General features: G+C 43.6%; 1 protein-coding gene and 1 pseudogene across 4 annotated transcripts in view; one reads left to right on the top strand and one right to left on the bottom strand.

Annotated features, from left to right (window-relative positions):
• CACNB4 (calcium voltage-gated channel auxiliary subunit beta 4) overlaps positions 1 to 23102 on the top strand; it is a 276094-nt gene that overhangs the window by 100855 nt on the left and 152137 nt on the right. The gene's annotated exons all lie outside the window — the stretch shown is intronic.
• Positions 496 to 2122, bottom strand: LOC100597377 (annotated as a pseudogene). Its single transcript, XR_001113423.2, has one exon. The product of XR_001113423.2 is annotated as a protein LSM14 homolog A pseudogene (transcript).

Here is a 23102-nt window from a genome sequence, read left to right on the forward strand (position 1 = left end):
ACATAGGTGAACCTTGAAGACATTATGCTAAGTGAAACAAGCCAGGCCCCAAAGGAAGAATGTTGTATGGTTCCACTTATATGAAATATCTACAGTAGTCAACTTCAGAGACACAAAGTATAATAGTGGTTGCCAGGGTTTAGGGAGGACAGAATGGGGAGTTAGTGTTAAATGGGTACAGAATTTCTCTTTTTTTTTTTTTGCTGACTTTAAAATGTTTATTCTTTAAAAAATTACTTGCTTTTTATACAGCTATACAAAGTTCTTAATGTTTCTTTGGCAATGGAATATAATGGAACTTTACAACTCTATAAAAAAGTTACCTTTGCCTAAGAAACAGTATTTACTGTGTGTACATAGTTGACTGACAAAATTCTCTACCATCCAGCACCCTAATTAATTGACGAAATAAGCTACCTGGTATTACAGGATTCCCCAAAAGAAAGGAGGAAAAAGATACACACACATACACACACACCACGCACACCACACACACACACGTGCACACATACACAACCTTCTGTGGCTCAAAACAGAGTATCACGGCCCTATCTGCAGGCAACTTGCAATTGCCAAATACAATTTAGTGATTAAAAAAAAAAACCTTTCAGTGATGAAAAAATACTTGTAAGTCCCAGTGAAGCACTGCTTTAGTTTAACTATACATAAGAAATTACTTAACCTTCTGCTATTCCAAATATATTTAATGCTCATGTTTTAAGATGAGCCTTCCACCCCCAAAAGTAACTGCATTTCATCTTTGAAATTAAGCGGAAAAACAAACAAAAAACAAAAACCCAGTGCTGGTGACAAATATACAGCGAATTCACTTCTTCATTCTTCGCAAAGACTGAAATCAATGTTCAGGACCATGAAGAGCTGGAAATTCACCTATTTTCAGAGACTTGTTTGTAGACTATGCAGCAACTTTGTTGTCTTTCCTATATTCAAAATCTGCAAACTCCCGGCCCCCACGACCTCCTCTGAATCCACCGCGAAATCCTCGAGGGGCAGTGAAGGTACCACCTCTGCCACCACCACGCCCTCTGCCACCACGGAAACCAAGACCTCCTCTGCCTCTGTATCCCCCACGGCCATGGTTTGGACGAAGTGGGATTCCAAATGTTTCAGCATTTAATCTTCTTTCTTCAGCCCAGGTTGGTCTCCATTCTCTATTGTCATCACAAGAAATATTATCAAAGAAGGATTTAATTTTGTCATAATAGCAATTAGGTCCAAGTGGATCGTCTTCATCAGCATTTCCTTCACTGTTTTGGGTATCAACTCCTGAGTCTCCTTTATCTTCACCATTTACAGGCTTCTTCTGTTTCTCAAGTTTATCTTCTACTTGTCTCTTGTTATCATTTCTGAGTTGCTCATTTTCTGGCCTTGAAACTTTGTGTACTTCAGCTCGCCTGTGCTCCTGATTCTCTCCTGCCTTTTGGCTGGTAGATGGCAAAGGCCTGGTTGATACAGGACTCCTTTTCCCAATAGCTGCTGGAGCAGGTAAGTGGGCCGAGGCGGTCTGCACTGCTTGTTCCATGGTTAGGCTTTTTCTCAAAGGGTCTAACTGAGGGCTTGCGCGACCTTGAGATAACTGTGATTTTAGAGATCTTGTATCCTGTGTAAAGGCAGAACCAACCGCACTACTTTGGGGTAAGCTACCACTGTTTGATGTTTCTGTTCCAAAGGACGTCAAAGAGCTTCCAGCAACACCAACAGCACCAAACTGCTGCCCAACTAAGGAACTTGGACTGAACTGACTGTATGTGGGCATCCTGCCGAAAGGCCCATAAGAACCCATGGACTGGAATGAAGAAGTCGAGCCTAGTGAGGACTGAACAACAGCTGGGTGTTGAGGCAAAGAACACTGTGGTTTTGGTGGCTCACAAACAGTAAGGTCTTTAATGTCACTCCCACGGAATATAATGTATTCAAAGACTTCATCTCGAGGTGGTATTGGACGATCTGTCAGTCTGTCTTCTGTACCAAAGGATCGAACTTTCACAAGGGCTACGGTGGAGTTTTCGGTGTCGATGGTGTAGGGGATGCCCTCGTAGCGGATCTCCGCCTTGGAGATGAGGCTGATCTTGCTGCCGATGTAAGGGGTGCCCCCGCTCATGGCGCCGCCGCCGCCGCTCCCGCTGCTCGCAGAGAGGCAGATCCCACGCCGCTGTCGCCCACTCCGCACGCCCGCTCGCTCCGTCGGCGCCTACAGCAGCCGCTTCAGACCCAACATGGCGGTGGCGCCGGCTCCGCTACCCTCCCCCGGCCTCCCCCGGCCTCCCGCCCTCAAGCCGCGGCGCGGCGGCGGCGGCCAAATGGGTACAGAGTTTCTTTTTGAAAAGTTGAAATGGAAGATGGAAAAGTTCTAGAGATGGATAGTGATGATGGTTGCACATCAATTTGAATGTAATTAATATCACTGAACTGCACACTTACAGAGGGTTAAAATGGTACATTTTGTTATGCGTATTTTCCCATGATTTGAAAAATGGTTAAAAAAAGACATATACATAAAAATACAATAAGTGGTAGAGTTGTCAGCGGAGAGGGATAAAATGGTAACAGTAAGGCCTTATTTACAGACCAGGTGTGACTTGCCGGCACAAAGTACTTATTAACTCATCTAGCCTCCAGCAACCCTCTGAAACAGGTACTTACTAGCCCTGCCTTATAGACGACACAACTGAGAAAGGGAAGATTACTTAAGGCTCTACTAGTCAATGAGAAGTTTCTAAGGTAGCCGCGGAATTAAACGTGGACCTTGGAGGAGAGGCAGGATTGGGGTGGAAAGAGGATAGGAGGTATTCTAGATAGATAGGAGCTGGCTAAGGAAAGATCCAGAAACTGGTGGGAACTTAAATATTCAGCTGCCATGACGATGGCTGGTATGTAGGGTTCGTATGAGTGAAACGTGACTACCAGGGCAGACAATGAAAGGCTTTCAATCCCAGAGTAAGAGATATAGGGTCAGGCGTGGTGGCTCATGCCTGTAATCCCAGCACTTTGGGAGGTCAAGGAAGGTGGATCACGTGAGGTCAGGAGTTTGAGACCCACCTGGCCAACATGTCAAAACCCTACTAAAAAGTACAAAAATTAGCCAGATGTGGTGGCTCACACCTGTAGTCCCAGCTACTTGGGAGGCTGAGGCACGAATCGCTTGAACCCAGGAGGCGGAGGTTTCAGTGAGCCAAGACTGCATCACTGCACTCCAGCCTGGACAACAGAGTGAGACTCCAAATCTCAAAAAAAAAAAAAAAAAAGAAAGAAAAGAAAAAAGAGAGATATGGAACAGGGGGCATCAAACTCAAACTCAAGTGTTTTCAGAGGCCAGCAGGTAACAAATGTGAGAGAAGTGGCTTAGTACAGGTGACAGGGAGTAGTATGGACTGTGGCAAGCTGAATAGAGCACATCCCACCTGAGACATTCAGATGTCAAACATAAATCCTGGGCAATGTGGGCCACTGATGGGCTTGGATGACATTGAACTTCTGATGGTGAGGTTGCTGTGCCTGTTGAAGGCATGCAGAGTGGTGTTGAAGGCATATGCAAGACCACATGGTATATGAGGCATATCTTCCTGGCTGTGTCAATAGCACTAGAAGATCATGGGTAAAAATTGATGCACTTTCACTAAGTACTTAAAAATGATTTTTATGGTATGACAAAGACAGGTGGAGTAGAATACTAACGATAGCGAACATAATTAAATGCTCACTGTGTCAGGCACCATTCTGAGCACTTTGCATATATTATCTCCTTCAATCCTCCAAACAGCCCATGTGCTTGGTTCTGTTGTTATCCCTATTTACAAATAAGGAAATGGAGGTGCAGAAAGGGGAAGTAACTTGCCCAAAATAGTTGTGACAGAAATCTGGGATACAGTGGTGGTTGCACTTGCACTTAGAATGAACTCTGAGTTTCCTGAAAGCTATTTTTCATTTATTTTGTCATGGCACTGTAGTCCAAGAGTAATTTAAGACATTTTTCCATTTTTATTGTAGATTTAGAAATACATGTGCAGGTTTGTTCCAAGGACGAGGTTGTGTGGTGCTGAGGTTTGGGTTTCTATTGATCCCTTCACCCAGATCATGAACATAGCATCCAGTAGGAAGTTTTTCAGCCCCCCTCACTCCCTCCTTTTGAAGTCTCCATTGTCTCTTGTTTGCATCTTTATGTCTGTGTGAGCCCAAGATTTAGCTCTCACTTATAAGTGAGAACATTCAATTCTTGATTTTCCATTTCTGCATTAGTTCTCTTAGGATGACAGCCTCCAGTTGCATCCACATGGCTGCAAAGAACCTGATTCTGTTCTTTTTATGACTGCCTAGTATTCCCTGATGTATATGTCCCACGTTTTCTTTGTCTAATCCACCGTTGATGGGCACATAGGTTGAGTCCATGTCTTTGCTATTGTGAATAGTACTGTGATGAACATACACATGCATATGTCTTTATGGTAGAAAGATTCATTCTCCTTTGTGTAGATACCCAGTAGTGGAACTGCTGGGTTGAATGGTAGTTCTATTTTTTGTTCTTTGCAAAATTTCCAAAGTGCTTTCCACAGGGGCTGAACTAATTTGCATTCCCACCAACAGTTTATAAGTATTTCTTTTTTGCCACGACCTCACCAGCATGTGTTATTTTTTGACTTTTTAATAATAGCAATTCTGACTGGTGTGAGATGGTGTCTAATTGTGGTTTTGATTTGCATCCAAGAGTAATTTAAATAGGGACCACTAGATGTCACTATCCAGTGCTCCTTAAGAAAGAGAAACAGACAAGAAACGCCGCTGTAGCTCTGCCTTGAAGAAACAGAAAAACTGCTTAAGCACTGATATTTATGGTCTTCCTATTGGAGAATGCTGATGTGACCTGTTTGCCACAGTGCCTCTGACTCCTCCCCTATCCCCATTGTCCAGCCCAGCTAAGTGGTGCTGTGGGAGCCCTATTCTGCTGGTAGATTTTGTAATTTCAGGAAAACTAGAAGGGACTCTGCCATTTCATAAGTCAACTCCTTCCTGCATCAGCTGCCCACTCCACTGAAGGCAGGAGGGGCAGGATTGACCGAAGGAGGTTTTGGTTGTTAGCGTGTGTGTGTGTGTATGTGTAAAGTAGGGGGGACACGGGGGTTGTTTCCAGTTTTGAATAACTCAGGACCTGCTCTTGCACATTGGTCTAGTGCTTTCAACTAAGACCTTCGTTAACATGGGGCTTGCACAGGGCAGAAGTGTGACCAATATATGCTAAATTAAGTTGCACAGAAGAGCAGGAATGGGGCTTCTGCACAGAGCGTCGAAAAGGAGAGGAGGATCTTGGAAGGGACTAGGTAGTGCCTGAACCTCTCAGGGCAGTGGGTAGGTAGAGGAGATGTGCCAGGGGCTCATTCAGAGGGAAATAAAGGAAGGGGTATGGTGCCCTCCTCACAGGTACTTGACTTACTTATTCAGGATATAGCTATGGAATGTACATGTTCTTCAGGTACCTACCAAGATTTGTCAAAGTTGAGCAAATCAGCCAGGCACGGTGGCTCACGCCTGTAGTCCCAGTGCTTTTGGAGGCTGAGGCAGGAGGATCACTTGAGCCCAGGAGTTCAAGACCAGCCTGGGTAACAACGAGATCCTGTCACCAGACATGGTGGCATGTACCTGTGGCCCGAGTACTTAGGAGGCAGAGGTGAGAGGATTGCTTGACCCCAGAAGTTTAAGGCTGCAGTGAGCCTTAATGGAACCATTGCACTCCAGCCTGGGTGACAGAGACCATGTTTGTTTGTTTGTTTTTTAAAGTAAGGTATGTTTTTTTCTTTTTTAAATTTCTCTTTAAAAGAATTCCTTTTCCTCCATCCCAGCATCCTCAACTAATTTAAAAATCTTCCTTCTTTACTGTAAATATTTCAAGAATTCTGTATATCTAAATATAGTTAATACAATGATGAATTACATTTTTATCCAGTTACCTTGAGGCTGGAAAACGAAGAGAAGTTTCTCTAGAACACGGTGAAAGGTAACCCATACCAAAATAGAGCAGAGAAGTGGGAGGAGGGAACTGCTGCAGAAAAACCTTAAAGCTTTTACTGAAATGTGTCTCCTTTCTTTTGGAGAGGAGGTCAAAATATAATAGGCGCATCAAGAGCTGTTTTGAAAAATGGGGCTGTGTAAGTTATGAGAACAGCTGCAGAGATTTTTTTTTTTTTTTAGATAGAGTCTTGCTCTGTTGCCCAGGCTGGAATGCAGTGGCACAATCTTGGCCCACTGCAACCTCCACCTCCCTGGTTGAAGCAATTCCCCTGCCTCAGCCTCTCAAGTAGCTGGGATTACAGGTGCATGCCACCATGCCCGGCTAATTTTTTTTTTGTATTTTTAGTAGAGACAGGGTTTCACCATGTTGGCCAGACTGGTCTTGAACTCCTGACCTCAGGCAATCTGCCCGCCTCAGCCTCCCAAAGTGCTGGGATTACAGGTGTGAGGCACCGTGCCCGGCCGAGATATTTTTAAAAAATCTGGATAATAAAGCAAATAGCATAGATGAATGTCTTTAAATTACAGGAAGAAAATGGCATCAGGCAGAACTTTATATTTTCCATGGGCCTTGGAGATGGAAATTCATCTGCATGGGAGTGGAAAGCATGCTTTGCATGATGTTCATTGATGGAATGTATTTTAAAAATGCGGAACCTAATTGGGGCTCTCAAATTTTCTACCCTTATTAATTCAAGTGGAGACTTTCTGCTAAACTCAAAAATGCAAATACTAAGTTATTTCAAATAGGAATCCTGCTAACACTAGTACCTCTTTATTGCACATAACCACAGATGCTTCCTTTTGAGTCCTTGGTCATCACTAACACCCCATAGAATGGTATCAAGCTCATTTTGATGCTGCTGTATCTATGTGGTGTGAATGATAATAGCCATACCACATATTTGAATCACACTATCACATGTGGTTACATTGAATTCTTACAGCAACTCTGTGTGGTATAAGGTACATGTTGTTAAATATATTTGATAGATGATAGATGATAGAATCAAGTCTCAGAGAGGTTAATTAACTTGACAAAGGCAACAATTAGTTGGATAAGTTGCATATTTGATCTCAGAAGAATTCTTATTAAAATGAATAGATTCCATTAATAAACATTTTGCTTTGGGGAAGTATCTGCAAAATCTTCCACTGCAGATATTTAAGCCATGGTCTCTGTATAACCTCGGCAATATTTGCTGTATATATGAACAGAGAAAGACCCACACAGATACATCTTTGATTTATGTCAGCTCCACATGATTTGGTATTAAAAAATTGTCTTTCTAAAAAAATCATATTCCCAATTCACTGAATCAAGAAGTGCCATCACGTGTGTGTGAATATGTATGTGTGTGTGTGTTTCAAGTAAGAGGAAGAAAGAGGAGAGAGGAACAAAAAAAGCCTCTTCTCTTTAAAAATGTTGCTGTACTGCAAGTCAGCCACTGCTGAAACTCTGAGACGGCTTTTGTTTTAAAATCTCCTGGGACTTGCAGATCGTGGAGGTGCAGCATTGCTGTTCATATCCATGATCATGCCTGAAGCACACACGGAAAGGTTGTGAGCAGTCCCTCTTGTAGGGGTGTGTGGCATGTGAAGACTTTGGTGTGCTGTGGACCACTTCCTGGAGAAATGCTCATTGTTAGCGTGGTTAGGTTTTTGCTGGCAGAATGGCAGAAGCCAGCTTTCTAAAACGACTACCTCTCCCGCACCTCCCTGCTGTCTTTGCGTTGGCATCCTCCTGATGAGGATAGCTCTCGCTGACCATTTACACTTATTTACATTCTATTCCACAGCCCATAAGAGCCAGCTTTCCTAAGCTTCTTCCCTGACATCCCAGCCTCATGTAAACATCATCCTCCAGAAGCACTTGTTACCCGTAAAACTCATTCTTTTTTTTTTTTTTTTTCTTTTGAGACAGGGTTTTGCTCTTCTTGCCCAGGCTGAAGTGCAGTGGCACGATCTCGGCTCACTGCAACCTCCGCCTCCCAGGTTCAAGTGATTCTCCTGCCTCAGCCTCCTGAATAGCTGGGATTATAGCCATGTGCCACCATGCCCGGCTAATTTTGTATTTTTTTTTTTTTTTAGTAGAGATGGGGTTTCACCATGTTGGTCAGGCTGGTCTCGAACTCCTGACCTCAAGTGATCTACCTGTCTTGGCCTCCCAAAGTGCCTCAGGCCCCATTCTTGCTACCCTCTCCTTCCACCACCCCTTGGCACTCAGCCTTTGGCCAGGCCCAGTTTGTTGAGAGGCGAGAGGCAGGAGGCTGTGGTTAAGGCCATGTGCTCTGATCCCGACCTCCTAGGTTTGAATCCTGACTGCTACTTACTGACCGTGACCTTTGGTAGCTCAGCCTCTTAATCTGTAAAATGGAAATCCTAATGGTACCTGCCTCGTAGGGTTGTTGAAAAGATTCAGTGAGATTTGATGTGAAAACTGCTTAGCATGGTGTCTGGTATGCAGTAGGCACGATAAAAGCCATAGCTATTGTTATGCTTCAGGATGAATCTGCTGGAGGTGGGAGGCTGGAGGCCCATGAGGAGGCCTCTGGGGCAGTGACGGTGGAAGAGCCACATCTGCGCTGGCTCAAGAGCCCGCATGCTTTTCTGCACATCCTCCGCCCAGGCCATGAGCATCAGTCCTCGATGCAGCCTTGTCCCAACCCAAGAGGTCAGGGGCGTGTGAGTGCTGGGAGGGGAGAGTAGGTACAGAGTGCTGTCACTGGGAGGGAGGATTTGGTGGCTGATTGGATATATGAAAAGTAAATGGGGAGTTAAGGATTCCTTTCATGTTTCCAGCTTGGACAACTGGGTTGACATGGATGCTATTAACTGAGAAAGGAACCAAGAGTTGGAACAGGTTTAAAGGGGCTGGTAATGAATTCGGTTACAGACACCTTGGGTTTGCAGGATCCAGGATGCATCTAGATGGAGCCATCCAGTTGTAACAACAACAGAGAACACGTATGGAATATCATGTTCCAGTGTCTGTTCCAAGCCCTTCACAGGTTTGAATCCACTTATTCCCACAACAACCTTATGAAGGAGGTACAATTCTTATTCCCATTTTACAGATGAGAAGACTAGATGCAGAGTGCTTAAGTCACTTGTGTAAGGCCACACTGCTAACAAGAGATGGTGCAGAGATTGGGACCCAGGTAGTCTGGTCCCAGAGCCCCCACATTTTGCTGCTACTCTACACAGACCCTGCATCTCGTTTCGGGAAGGATAGGTCTGGACATGTAGGTGTGGTGAAGCCTTGGCAGGGAAGACGTAGCTCGAAAGCCCCTGCAGAGTGAGGTGGGTGGTGGCGGAAAGAAACTCAATTTGCTGATGCAAATGAGCATCATTGTTGAAAATTCAGGATCAATAAAAGGTATGACTGGGAGGAAAGGTCAAGTCGGAGGATGATACTCTTGTTAATATCTCTAAGTAAAAGCTATAGGATTGATAACACAATGCTTTGATACAATACTTATGTGCCCATTTCAGTCAACAAAGTTTGCTCAGATGCCTTTCAAATTCCTTCGATTAACACTCTCGTGAGGTAAGTAGGTGGGAAGTGTTATTACTGAGGGTACACAGGAAGAAATGAATTTGGGAATAGAATCCTAGCCAGACACTCCCCGCCAAGAGTTTTATTTAACAAAGCACACACTGATAGAGGGTGTAGATTGCAAAGTACTAGTTATGTCCTGGAGTTGGGTTAGTAATTTTCAATTAACTTTTAGGGTGGCATAGCCTGGTACCTAAACAAAATGAAGTGGCTGCTAATGATTTATTTTTACTCTACAAGCTGCCTTAATCATACCAAGAAGAGGATTAACACAGTGGCTCTCGGCTCTGGCTGTGCGTCAGAATCACCCAAGGGGCTTTAAGAAACTGCATTCTTAGGCCCTACCTCTGCAAATTTTGGTTGGGTAAATTGGGGTAGAGGTAAAGCAATGGACTGGGGCTGTTGTTGTGCATTTTAAAAATAGGTGCTCCTTTGTCAAGATGCTGGAATGACATAAGTATTTATTTCCTTTTCATCCCACAATCTCACTGAGATGATTCCCCCAAAGGGTATAAGAAAAAAAAAACCCATAACAGAGCTGGCAGACAGAATAAGGTACCATCAACTGGAAAGAAATTCTGAGGATTGTCCTGAAGATACCAGCAGATGGGACTGGGGACTGGATTTTAAAAGATAGAGCAAAAAACCCAGAAGGAGCGGACACGAACTGTCCGAGGGGAGCACCGTTCTGGGCGCTGGAGCTGGGAAGAAGCACCACCAGCGCCATCTAGTGGAGGTCATGAGTGGGCCATGGAGTGAGTGAGTGATTATTTGGATAATTAATTAAAAGACACCCTGTTCCCACTGATTCCTTATGCCAAGCAGCTGACAGCAGCATTTGTTCTCAGGCTAAAGCTGCAAGAACTGTTCTCCAAACAAAATTCAGGCTCTGCCCCGGGGTATGAGTCCCTACATTGGCACCGAGGTGACAGAGAAGCAGAAGGTACTTTTGCATCTTCATGCGAGTGAAGCTCACCAAGCTCCAGGGGAAAGCTTTTCACACTTTGGTGGAGAGGTGGGTCACCCTCTTGCTCACTGCTCAGACATCCATTGGGAGACCTGGCTGCCCACCGATGTCCCTATTCTCGTAGATTAGGGTAGACAGTCCTCGAACGCAGGGGAGACCCACTGTGAAAACAGATTTTCTTGGGGAGTGTGCTGAATACAACATTCCAATGATGCAGATGTGGGATGAGCAGCCCATTATTGGCTGTATCCATCGCCGGTCCTCCTAGATGGACGTAGTACCCCCGTGGAGGGGAGACAGAATACTGAGAGGAAGGATAATAAGCACCATGGATTTCTGTACAGGCCTTTTATTTCCACATCTTTCATCTGAGCCTCATAACAATCTTGTGAGGCAAATGGCACTTATATTTTCATTTTACCAATAAGACAGCTGAGGTTCTGAGAAGTTAAGGAAGTTCAGGGACTTGTTCAAGTTCATTCAGGTAACATGTAGCAGAGTAAGGAATCAAAACTGGGTTTTGCGACCTCAGATGATGTTCTCTTTCTACTTATCTCATAGTTTCCAGTTTACTTAATTTACTTAATTTCGACTTTTTTTTTTTTTTTTTTGGAGATGGAGTTGCCCAGGCTGGATTGCAGTGGCGCCATCTCCACTCACCACAACCTACGCCTCCCAGGTTCAAGCGATTCTCTTGTCTCAGCCTCCTGAGTAGCTGGGACTACAGGTGTGCGCCACCATGCCCGGCTAATTTTTTTGTATTTTTAGTAGAGACAGGAGTTCACCATGTTGGCCAGGCTGGTCTTGAACTCCTGACCTCAGGCGATCCCCCCACCTTGGTCTCCCAAAGTGCTGGGATTACAGACATGAGCCACTGTGCCCAGCCTGTTTCAACTTTTTGATAAACATTCATTTCTGGAAGATAGAGTAGACTTCAGGATCTGTAGATAAATTTGTGCCAATGTAATAGACCAATGAGGCTGAAAAACATTGAGAAATATTCTCAAATGATGGCTCCCATGAGTATCATGTATTAAAAAGGGATTAATTTAGGAATTTGTCGGTGGTTGGGTTTAGGACGTACTTGTTTCCTGAGGTTGCTGCAGTAAAGTACTACAAAGCCGGTAGTGTAAAATAGCACACATTTATTTTCGCACAGTTCTAGGGGTCAGAAGTTGGAAATCAAGGTGTCTGCAGGGTTGCCTTCCTCGGAAGGCTCTGGGGGAGAATTTCGTTCCTTGACCTTCCAGTGTGTGGTGGCCGTTAGCATTCCGTGACTTCTTGGCTCATGGTTACATTGCTCCAATCTCAGCATTCATCTTCATGTCACCTTGTCGTCTGTGTCTTCTCCCCTTTGTCTCTCTCTTTCCCTCTTTTTTTTTTTTTTTTGAGACGGAATCTTGCTCTGTCGCCCAGGCTGGAGTGCAGTGGCACAATCTTGGCTCACTGCAACCTCTGCCTCCCGGGTTCATGCCAGTCTCCTGCCTCAGCCTCCCAAGTAGCTGGGACTACAGGTGCCCGCCACCATGCCTGGCTAATTTTTTTGTATTTTTAGTAGAGACGGGGTTTCACCGTGTTGGCCAGGATGGTCTCGATCTCCTGACCTCGTGATCCGCCCGCCTCGGCCTCCCAAAGTGCTGGGATTATAGGCGTGAGCTACCGCGCCCAGCCCCCTTTGTCTTTTATAAGGACACTTTCCATTGGATTTAGGACCCATTCGAGTAATCCAGAATGATCTCGTTGCAACTTAAATTTGCAAATACCCTTTTTCCAAATGAGGCCACATTTAGAGGTTCCCGGGATTTGAATGCAGGTGTATCTTTTGGTGCGGGGTCATCACTCAGCTCACTACAGGGTGTATTTGTTTTATTTACTTACTTTTTCATAGTGAAATGAAAAAACCCCTTGGCCCTTATACCCTGTGGTGTATATTTATACAACCATTGGAACACCTCATCCCTAGGGACTAGGTTTGTGTTATTTTTTTTTCTTAAACACCAACAGGTAACAGCTGCCAGTTTGAAAGCAGGAGCTTCTCTTGAGCCTTTCCTGTGTCTGTCTGTGATGACATTTCCTGTGACTCCATCTCTCCCTCCTTTTCTTTAGTTTCCTGGGCAAGACACTTGGATTTTAGAAACTGGTATTCAAAAGGGAGGAAATCAAGTGACAGAAAATAAGAAAAATATTCTGAGGTTTCTGCCTTCTTTAGTCATGGAAAGGAATGGCAGGTTTACTCAGCCCAGATGGGAAAGAAAGGTAAAAACCTTGGGACAGGAGTGGATATTGGGCTATTTATTTTTGAGTCACTCACATTCTTCAGTTTGAAAATGGAAAAAACTGAAAGCCAGAAGGATTATGTAAGGTCACTTGGCAAGTCATGGGCTGACCCAGCATTAACACTAAGAGCTTCTGAGTTCTCTATTCTTTTTTTTTTTTTTTTTTTTTAAGAGACAGGGTCTTGCTCTGTTGCCCGGGCTGGAGTGCAGCAGCATGATCACAGCTCACTGCAGCCCTGATGAGTTGTCTGTTCTGAGCTTCTGAATCACAGTGACTCTCAAGGGGGTCTCACTCTATTAATCTTTGGTTGTCTAAGTAGTATATGAGGGTCTTGACACTCACAGCCAAATGAGCACACAGGAGAGGTTAAGCCTTGACTTTGCTGTGTTTGATCTTCATTCAGTAAATGAGTAAAAGAAATGAATGCTGTGGTTGTATTCAACTTGTTTCCAAGCTAGCCAGTGGTGAGAAGTCTGTAAGCAAATGGATTTTTAAAATTTCATACTACTATCTATTACAGGCAATACCGTTCTTGAATCCAAGTGAATTGTCTGAAGGATTACCGTGTCTGGAGTTGGTGTTTGTAGACTTATATGGGAAAAATAACAACAAACGGAAGCTAGCCTTTCTTCTTCATAAGGACTTGCTCGACCATTCATCTAAAAGTAGATTTTCTCTTTGCAGACTTTGAACTGCTTTGAACTTGTTTGCAAGGTCAGCCCTCCACTAGTTCAGGAGAAGGAAAGCTATTTGGAAAGCTGGAGTAAATATTGAAGTAAACCAGCCCAAAGAGCAATTTGCCTTGTCTCAGGAGAAGTTGATAGCTTTACCAGATGCTGGTAGGTAGTCTCCCATAAGGCCCAACTGCCAGGCAATGTTGGTAGGCTCTGCGGACTTCCAAATGACAGACTTTATTTTATTTTATTTTTTGAGATGGAGTCTCGCTCTGTCACCCAGGCTGGGGTGCAGTGGCGTGATCTTGGCTCACTGCAAGCTCCGTCTCCCGGGTTCATGCCGTTCTCCTGCCTCAGCCTCCTGAGTAGCTGGGACTACAGGCGCCCACCACCACGCCCGGCTAATTGTTTTTGCATTTTTAGTAGAGACGGGGTTTCACCGTGTTAGCCGGGATGGTACAGACTTTAATAAAGCATGTCTGTTAGTGATATTATGCTTTGAATCATTTTGTGTATAAACTTAGTTCCTTATTTTTTTGGCTAATGCCTATTAAATCTAATGTATTCTGCTTCCTTTTGTGCTAAGCACTTGACTGAAAGGCTATGAGCCGTAAATCTTACACTCAAAAAATTCACATGATGTTTTCTCATTTTACCTTGTAATGACTTTGGCCTTGTGGTTTATTGTTATGGTTTGGGAGGGTTTTTGAGGTACATTTTTACTTTTGTCATATAAAGTACCCAAAACACTCCTGGTGTGTGTCTAAGGGATAGCCTTGGTGGGGCGGGGGGCGGGCAGTTACTTTGGCATTTATGCTTGCAACCTTTTTGGCACTTATATTTGCCAACTGAGTAGGCCAGTAATAATTTGGAATATGTCTTGTTGAGTATAAACTTCTGAGAGCTGTAAAAACCAAAGTTTCTGCAAATTTATTTAATTCCTTGTTTGATCAGCATCAAACTGGACCTCAAGTTTAAATTTATTTTCTATTTTCACTTGGGCACAAAAAGTATTACAAGAATTGACAAGGCAGCTAGATATGGTGGCTCACGCCTGTAATCTCAGTGCTTTGGGAGGCTGAGGCAGAAGGATCACCACCTGAGGCCAGGAGTTCAAGACCAGCATGGGCAAGACTGTCTCTAAAAAAAAAAGAAAGAAAGAAAAAGAAAAATGCATTTGCAAGGCTAGTAGAAATCAGGAGGCTAAAAGGAAAACCTTGCCTAAATGATGTATCTCCTAGATGTAGGTGGGGCAGGCAGTCATATTTGCTTAAGGAGCCTATGAGGCAGGCTGTAGAAAAGGGACGGGTGCCTCTAATCCCAGCTCCTCGGGAAGCCGAGGCACGAGAATCGCTTGAACCCAGGAGGTGGAGGTTGCAGTGAGCCAAGATTGCACCACTGCACCCTAGCCTGGGTGACAGAGTGAGACTGTGCCTCAAAAAAAAGGGGGACCCTTTTGGCTGGGTATGGTGGCTCACGCCTGTAATCTCAGCACTTTGGGAGGCCAAGGCAGGCAGATCACTTGAGGCCAGGAGTTTGAGACCAGCCTGGCAACATGCTGAAACCCCGTCTCTACTAAAAATACAAAATTAGCTGGGTGTGGTGGTGCATGCCTTTAATCCCAGCTACTTGGGAGGCTGAGGCAGGAGAATTGCTTTGTAAGCCATGATCATGCCACTGTACTCCAGCCTTGGCGACAGAGTGAGACTGTCTGAAAAAAAAAAAAAAGAGAAGGGACCCTTTTTTTCTGGATTCCAGACAGGAAAATTTAATCCTCAGTCGTGTTTTTTTTTTTTATTTTAAGAAACAGGGTCTTTCTCTGTTACTTAGGCTGGAGTGTAGTGATTCCAGCATAGCTCACTGCAGCCTCAAACTCCTGGGCTAAAGCAATTCTCCTGCCTCAGCCTCCCAAGTAGCTGAGACTACAGGCACACACCACCATACTCAGCTAATTTTTAAATTTTTTGTAGAGATGGGGTCTTGCCATGTTATCCAGGCTGGTCTCAAACTCCTGGGCTCAAGCAATCCTCCTGCCTTGACCTCCCAAAGTGCTGGGATTACAGGCGTGAGCCACTGTGCCTGGCCACTTTTGCAACTTTAAAAGTGGTCCCCGGCTGGGCACAGTGGCTCACGCCTGTAATCCCAGCACTTTGGGAGGCCGAGGTGGGCGGATCACAAAGTCAGGAGTTCGAGACCCGCCTGACCAACATGGTGAAACCCCGTCTCTACTAAAAATACAAAAATTAGCCCAGCGTGGTGGCACACACCTGTAATCCCAGCTACTCGGGAGGCTGAGGCAGGAGAATTGCTTGAACCTGGGAGGCAGAGGTTGCAGTGAGCCAAGATTGTGCCACTGTGCTCCAGCCTGGGTGACAGAGCGAGACTTCATCTCAAAAAAAAAAAAAAAAAAAATGATCCCCAACCTATGCCTCCTTGTTCAGAGAAGTAGTCTCTGGCACTATCCTGTTTTTCTGGTTCCTTACCTGGCCCCTGGACCCTCTTGTAATTTGTGTGCCTCATCTGGCCTACGAATTCTCACTGCTGTGTGTTTCATCCTTGCTTTGGCAGTTTGCCCTGTATATCTTCTCATCCAATTCCACTTTCATTGGCTACCATGAATATAATTTCTCCTGGGCTCCAGGCTCCTATTTCCTGTCCCTGAAAGTAGGTCTGGGCTTCTTGGGTCAAACAAAAATGGTATCTACAAATTACTTTGTCTCAAGGAGTGTTTCTAGATATAGTTAGTGATCAAAAATGTGCTTCCAAACAAGGAGGAAAGCTTGTGGGTAAAAGCCTTGATAGTAAAAAAGATGTTTAAAAAAAAAAAAAAAAGCATGGCTTACTGTCTCTGACTCTGACCTTATTCAAGATGTTTTCTTGTCCCTTCTTCCCACAACTACCAAAAAAGACACCAGAGCTGAGAACCTTGTGAGATCCACTCAGTTTCAGTCCTTTTCGTGGGTGTGAGGAAGACAATAATTACCAGATTTGGAAGCTGATGAAGGTGTCATTTTGACAGTCCTGAGAACTTAAATGTTCTGTTTGCATTGCTTGCAGAACTATTTGCAATTTAGGAAGCAGAATATTTCCAAAGCATCTTTAGTGATATGGCTTAACCTTGACTTTGGAGGAGTAAGAGTCAGTCAAAGGATGTGAGATTCTCAGCTTACATTGGCTAAGTGCTCATAGGATCAACTTTCTCTAGGGGTGACTGAATGGGTCCCAGTTGGAATGAGGTGAGAAATGGGACTAAGCATTGCTTCCTGATTGCAATGGTGGCTAGCTTGTAGCTTTCCCAGAAACTTAAATTTGCTCTGCTCCCCCAGGTGCTGGTTTATATTCACACATCTCAGTAACTGTCATAATGACACGTGCAACAGCCATGCTGTTACAGAAAAAGCTAGAACTTTGTGCTGGTAAGTAAAAGCCCTCCAGCGTAGGTATACACTTAGCTGTTCCTTCCAGTGGTTATCATACTTCTTTTCTCGCCATAGTTACATGCTAACAACGTCCCAAAGCTATAGTTGCTCTTGCATTTCATTCTTAATTCCTGTAAGATAAACTAATAATACAGGGAGTAAATGTGCACCGTTTATTAATTAAAATCCCCAGGACACGGGATAAACTGAAGGAAATCGTGCTTTTTGAAAAGTAGGTGTAGCTTGCCATGCTGCATAGTCTTATACCCACACATAACTCTGGCTGGCACTTTTTGGGCGCCAGGCTGCATGCATCTCCTTGGCCCACTGTAGACTTCAGCTGCAGCTGCGGTGGACAGTGCTTATGCATCCAGCCTGTTTGCCTTCTGTCTTCTGCCTCAGGGTTCTCCCTTGAAGGAGTTTACTCCATCCAGGCCTGTCTCCAAATAGAGGAAACTTAATGCCCTCTCCACCAGTGGTGAAGGGGGGTCGAGGATTAAGTACTCTAGCTCATTGTCCTTCAGGGGGGCCATTCTGAGGAGCATTTTACTCTTGCTTAGAAGTTCTCAGTGGGACTGAGTCCCAGTTACCTCTCTGCAATCGGAAATCAGTTATGTATTCTTCATTGACTTTTCCTCCTTCCTGGATTCGCTCTTTTGTTTCCCTCATTCCTGCTTCCTAAGATCCCCTCCGAAAGTCGTTATCTTAGGCTCTGCTTTGAGGGAGGCCAAATTAAGACAATCGCCGTTACAGAATGATAAAGAAATCACTAGAAGCATCTCTTTTAGCATCTCCTTTTGACTCTCTGTAGAGAAAGATAGTTTTTCAAGATTTTTTTTAAAAATGGAAGCCAGAAAAATGGACAGATGAAGAAAAGGATTGTTTGTTTCTTATTGTCATGTTAAGAAAAAGAAGACATTCAGAAGCCCTGCATTCCTATGGTTATGCTTTAGAAAGCAAGAAGCACATTCTTCACACCCCATTTTTCAGTTTTTGGCATGTCATTTAGCCCATTTTCAGAATTCGTCACCTAATGGCTACTCCCAGTTCAGAACCACATGTGGAAAATTATAAGAAGAGACAATGAAAAGTCATCTGGTTCAGTGCTCCATCTTCAGGTGAGAGGATGACTCAGAGAATAACATGTAAAGAGATTTCACAGTGAGCTTAGCAGAACTGTGCAGACCAGCTTCTGGGAAAACTGGTTCTTCAGGATGGGTTCCCGAATTTGGATTTTGGATTAAGTGTTATTAACTCTTATTGGATCTCCAAAATGGAACTACTATACTTAGAGTCCTAAGGCTAGTCTGGAGCCAAACTCTGAGTTAGAAGGTGATGAGCCGCTCACCTCCAGTGTTCAGATTCCGAGCCCTCTCTCTAAAGAGAGTTCATCACTGATAGCTTGATGGGAGCATGCTAGAGAGAATCTGAGTTTTATCAGGAACAGGCTCCTCTGAGATATTTTCGAATGTAACCAAAGGTCTAAGATAAATAGGACTTAGACATGCAGTTTTTGTTGAAAGAAATTTAGTATAATTTGTATTCCATATGTAACACACTGCAAATTTGTTCCTGCTGGATAATGCCATTTTATATAGCCACGCAATTCACCATCTCCCAATCAGAAGACAACATTTTAAAATGACCTTTCAAAGAGATATTAGCAAGATTTTCAATGAGCTTATCTGTCATCTTATTAAACTAATTTTTGAATATTCTCTAATTCCTTGGGAGAGTCTCTGCCTACACATATCTCTTTCTTTCCAAGGTAATTAACTGACTGCTTCCTTGTCCTGTCTGCTCGCTCAGGTGAAATTGTGGCTTCTGGTCAGAGTTGTGCCCATGGTGTATTAGATAGAATCAGAAGGTGAAAGGGATCAGAATGTGTTCACTGATCATGAGGTTAATCCCAGAATTTGCAGAACTCTTTATTACAAGATTGGGGGGCACTTTCCATGTCATAGGCACTATGGTAATTGTTAAGGAAGCAACAGTGCACAAGACCCAGTCTCTGTTCCTCCTGGAGCTCACATTGTTGCCTGAGTGAGGAGGGTGCAGCGTGGGAAATGCTGTGATGTGGTGGCACCCGAGAGACCCCACAGCAGGGATGTGTAATCTCTAACTGGAGAGGGTTGTGCTTTTGGCAGGGAAGTGAGGAGATGTCTGGGTTGACTTTTGAATGACCAGTAGGAGAAAGTTAGGCACAGGGAATTAGGTGGTGAAATAGTTTTTGAGGAACAAGGTTCAATGTGCTCAGAAGCCTAGGACAAGAAGTGCAAGAATTTGATACAATGAGATATGGCTGGAGCATGTGTGAGGAAATTATGGCAAGAGATGAGGCTGGGCACACCAGAAGTGGCTTGTACTTTATTCCTGAAAGAATTCAAATTTTATCTTAAAGAAAGAGAGGTGTCATGGATGTTGTGTCAACAGAGTCATCTGATTGGACTTGTAGAACATTTTGGTATTCAAATGGAAAAATATGTGGGACTCGAGAGGTGGGCACAGTTGGATGCAGGAAGACTGGTAAGGAGGCTGTCGCGGGGAACAAATTGGGAGAGCCTCAACTGTAGAGACTGAAAAAAGAGGAGAGGTTCAAAAGGTGTTAGGATTGGGGGAATACCAACAGAACATCAAGTCAGTGGAGAGGGGGAAGGGAAGAGTCAAGGATGATTCCTAGATTTCCAAATTGGACAACCGGATGGGTAGTCACTCTGTTTTAGAATATAAGGACTTGATTTCAAAGGAGATGGAGGTGAGTTCACTATTGGACATGTTGATTCTAATATATGTGGACCATGGGACGTCTGAGGAGAGGTATCTGGTAGGCAGTTGAATATGTGGTTCTAGAACTTCAGACCTGTATTTGAACTGGATGTATTTGTTTATGAATCATCAGAAGATGGAACATAGTTGAAGCTAAGGGAGAGGAGGTGAAACTGAAATTTGAGAGGTGGCCAGAGAATGAAGAACCCACGAAGGAAATCAAGAAAGAATGACCAGAGAAGTAGAAGAGAAACCATGGAGAGCCATACCATAGAAACCAAGGAGCAGGAGAGTTTCCAATGGGAGAAAGGTCAGTAGTGTCAGAGGTCACATAAGATGAGGTTCTATTAGAAATTGCAACAAAGAGGTCACTGGCAACCTTGGCAAATACAGTTTGAGTCAGAGATAGAGATAAAGGCCAGATTATTGAAATATGAATAATGGAGAAGAAATGAAGACAGAGTGTAGCAGCACTCTTTGGATGTTGGCTATGAAGGACAGATAGAAGTAAGTTGATAGCTGGAAGAGGCAAGGCCAGGGAAGCGTTGTTATTCTTTAAAGTGTTTATGTGTTAAGGCTAACAGCTCAAAGAGAGGTGTGGGTGGGTTGAAGTTGTAGTCAAGAGACCATATGGAACCAGATTCATGTTGAGGCCAGAGAAATTGGGATTCCAAACACAGGTGAGAAGATCAATCTTAGAAGAAGAAGGGATACTTCTTCCACCGAAATGGAATGAGAAGAGGTATTTGTGGGGTGGAACAGGATATTGAGGAATTGTCAGTTGCTCTATTCACCTCTGCTAATGGTAAAAGAAGAGAGATGAGGTAGGAGTCTTGAGGCGATTGGTGAAGACTTTTGTGGATTGAGGGAAAAAACCTCATAATAGATATGGAAGGGATGCTGGGCAGTTGCTATCAACTACATGTCTATGCCTCCCTCTCCCCAGTTCATAGGTTGAAATCTTAATGCCCAAAGTGATGGTAGTGGGAGGTGGGGCCTTTGGGAGGTGATTGGGCCAGGAAGGTGGAGCCCCCATGGTGGGATTAGTGTCCTTATAGAAGAAGAGGAGAAACCAGCGCATCCTCTCTCTACCACTCAAGGATATGGCAGGTAGGTGGCCTTCTGCAAACCAGGAACTGGGCCCTCCCCAGACCCTGACTCTACTACCTTAGTCTTGGACTTCTTAGCCTCCAAAATTCAGAGAAATAAATCTTTGTTGTTTAAACCACCCAGTGCTTGATTTTTTTTTTTTTTATAGCAGCTTGAGCTAACTAAAACAGCAGTATTGAGAGACTAGTAGAGGCCCAAGGTTATGAGGCTGCACTGCAAGATTTTATTATATATATTTATTATTTGATTACCTACTGTCATGTAGGGTGGGGAAGGTTTTTAGAATCCACCAGGATGTGGGTGAAGTAAGCACAGGAAAGGCAGATGTATTAGGTAAAATTGGAGGCATTTAGGGCCTAGAGAGCTCAGTGGGTCCAGAATGTAAGTGAATATGAATAATTGAGAGAGAAATTTAGAGGGATTAGTAGTGGAAGTCACGTCCTTGGGTAGGGAGACTGGTTTGTCTAACCCTTTGCCGCAACCGTTGTCCACTTTGACTTTTCTTTAGAAAAAAAAAAAAAATACAGTAGCAGTAATTTACAGCTAATCACTTGTAACAACTTCGTATTAGGATTTTAATTTACTTGGATTTCTAGATCATTTTAACAATGTGTTTTCATCTTAAGCTTCAGATCTTAAAAAAGTATTTCTGTTGGTGATAAATTACTTGGTAAGAAAATGGGAGTATAAAAATTATTTAATGGAATCCTTTTCAAAAGGAAAGTTACAGTTTCTAATGAATATATTTAGAGATTTTTCAGGCAAATTGATGCAGATGCATAAATCCTCAAGAATGACCACCAGAAAATGATACATTGTGATGGAGATATTGTCATTGGAAATGGAAATATACAAAAGGAAGACATTTAAATTGGTGGGTCGCATTCAAACTGTGATTCATTCTCCCTGTGCCTAGGTATACCAAGTTATCTGAGTTAGCAGCATTTGTAATGACTCTAAATTTAGAAAAATAAAATAAAATGAAGAGGAGGGAAAGTGCTGGCATGGCGATTTACAGTGACACACAGCTAATGCTGAGATGTGAATGTGTGACCTTGTGATTACACTTTTGGATATATGCCCTGTTTTGCTAATTCCAGTCACCAAGTTTGGTACACTTGTTAATGCTTTTTCCTTTGACTTAATTCAAAACATCAACAAAGTGCCTGTCTTTTGGATCCATCATCCCGATTTATTATGCTCAGGAATGTCCAGGCTTTTCTGTCCTGAGGCTTTTTTGAGGATGATATCTGCGGTAGAGACCATCCAAAGGCAGGCAAAATAGCCCATGGAGAGAGAGAGAAACAGAATAGAACAGAGTGTTCTCTGAACTCAACCAAGTCCGGAGATTGTAGTGCTGCCCCCCACTGAGCTACGTGAGTAAACCATAAAGAATATCATTGCCATATTAAGACTTAATTTTTCAAGTTCAGGTAGCCTATCCATCATTGTCAATTAATTTGTACCAAGAGCTCAAGGTGGTTGGTGTGGTAGTGCTGATATGTTGTGGAGGTTATCTGCAGAGCAAATACAATAATTCATTTGGATTCACATTTTACCTAATTTTGAAAATCCATCCCTTACTTTTCTTGTTGGAAAATTGGAATGAGTTTCCCACTAATGGATTTGTTGAGGAATTCAGTTTCCTCTTTGCATTTGACCCAACAGCGTATTGGTTGTCAGCACTTGGTGTTCTTCCATCTCTTCCTTCCAGAAGGGTCTCTTTATGGTGGTAGGAGATGACCACTTTGAGCACCTGAGAGGGAAAGAAACAATCTCTGAAGCAACTGCTGCTGAACTTCTTATACCGATGATTTGTAATAATTCAATGTGTGACTCCCCCCAACCCCAGTAAGGGATTAGTCTGGAGGTGGCACTCAGTCCAAGCAATGCTAGGAGAATCAGACTGGGCCAGGCTGCTCTTATGCTAGCATATCCCCGTCAGATGGCATTGTACCAAAGTCTGATATGAAGGGAACTTTTCTCTCTAATACCAGGCCTTTGTTTTTCTCTATATATTTTTTCTTCGTTAGAATGTTAACTAACCTAGCTCTGAAAGTGAGTCAAGGGTACTTCCTAAGTCCAGGTTATATGAGGTTGATGAGTATGCTAAATGTGACCCCAATATCAACAGCTATAGATGATTCTAGTACGGTGCTTAATAATATGGAGTGGAATAATTGGTGGCTTAGAGATGGGAGTGGGATTGGGAGTGGGTTGAAGGGTTAGCTGAGATTTCACATCTTGGTAAACCTCATCATAAATCGGTAAATAATATGAACACTTATCACTGACCCATAAAATACAGA

The sequence above is a fragment of the Nomascus leucogenys genome, chromosome 17 (genome assembly GCF_006542625.1).
Source record: "Nomascus leucogenys isolate Asia chromosome 17, Asia_NLE_v1, whole genome shotgun sequence".
Taxonomy (NCBI): Eukaryota; Metazoa; Chordata; class Mammalia; order Primates; family Hylobatidae; genus Nomascus; species Nomascus leucogenys.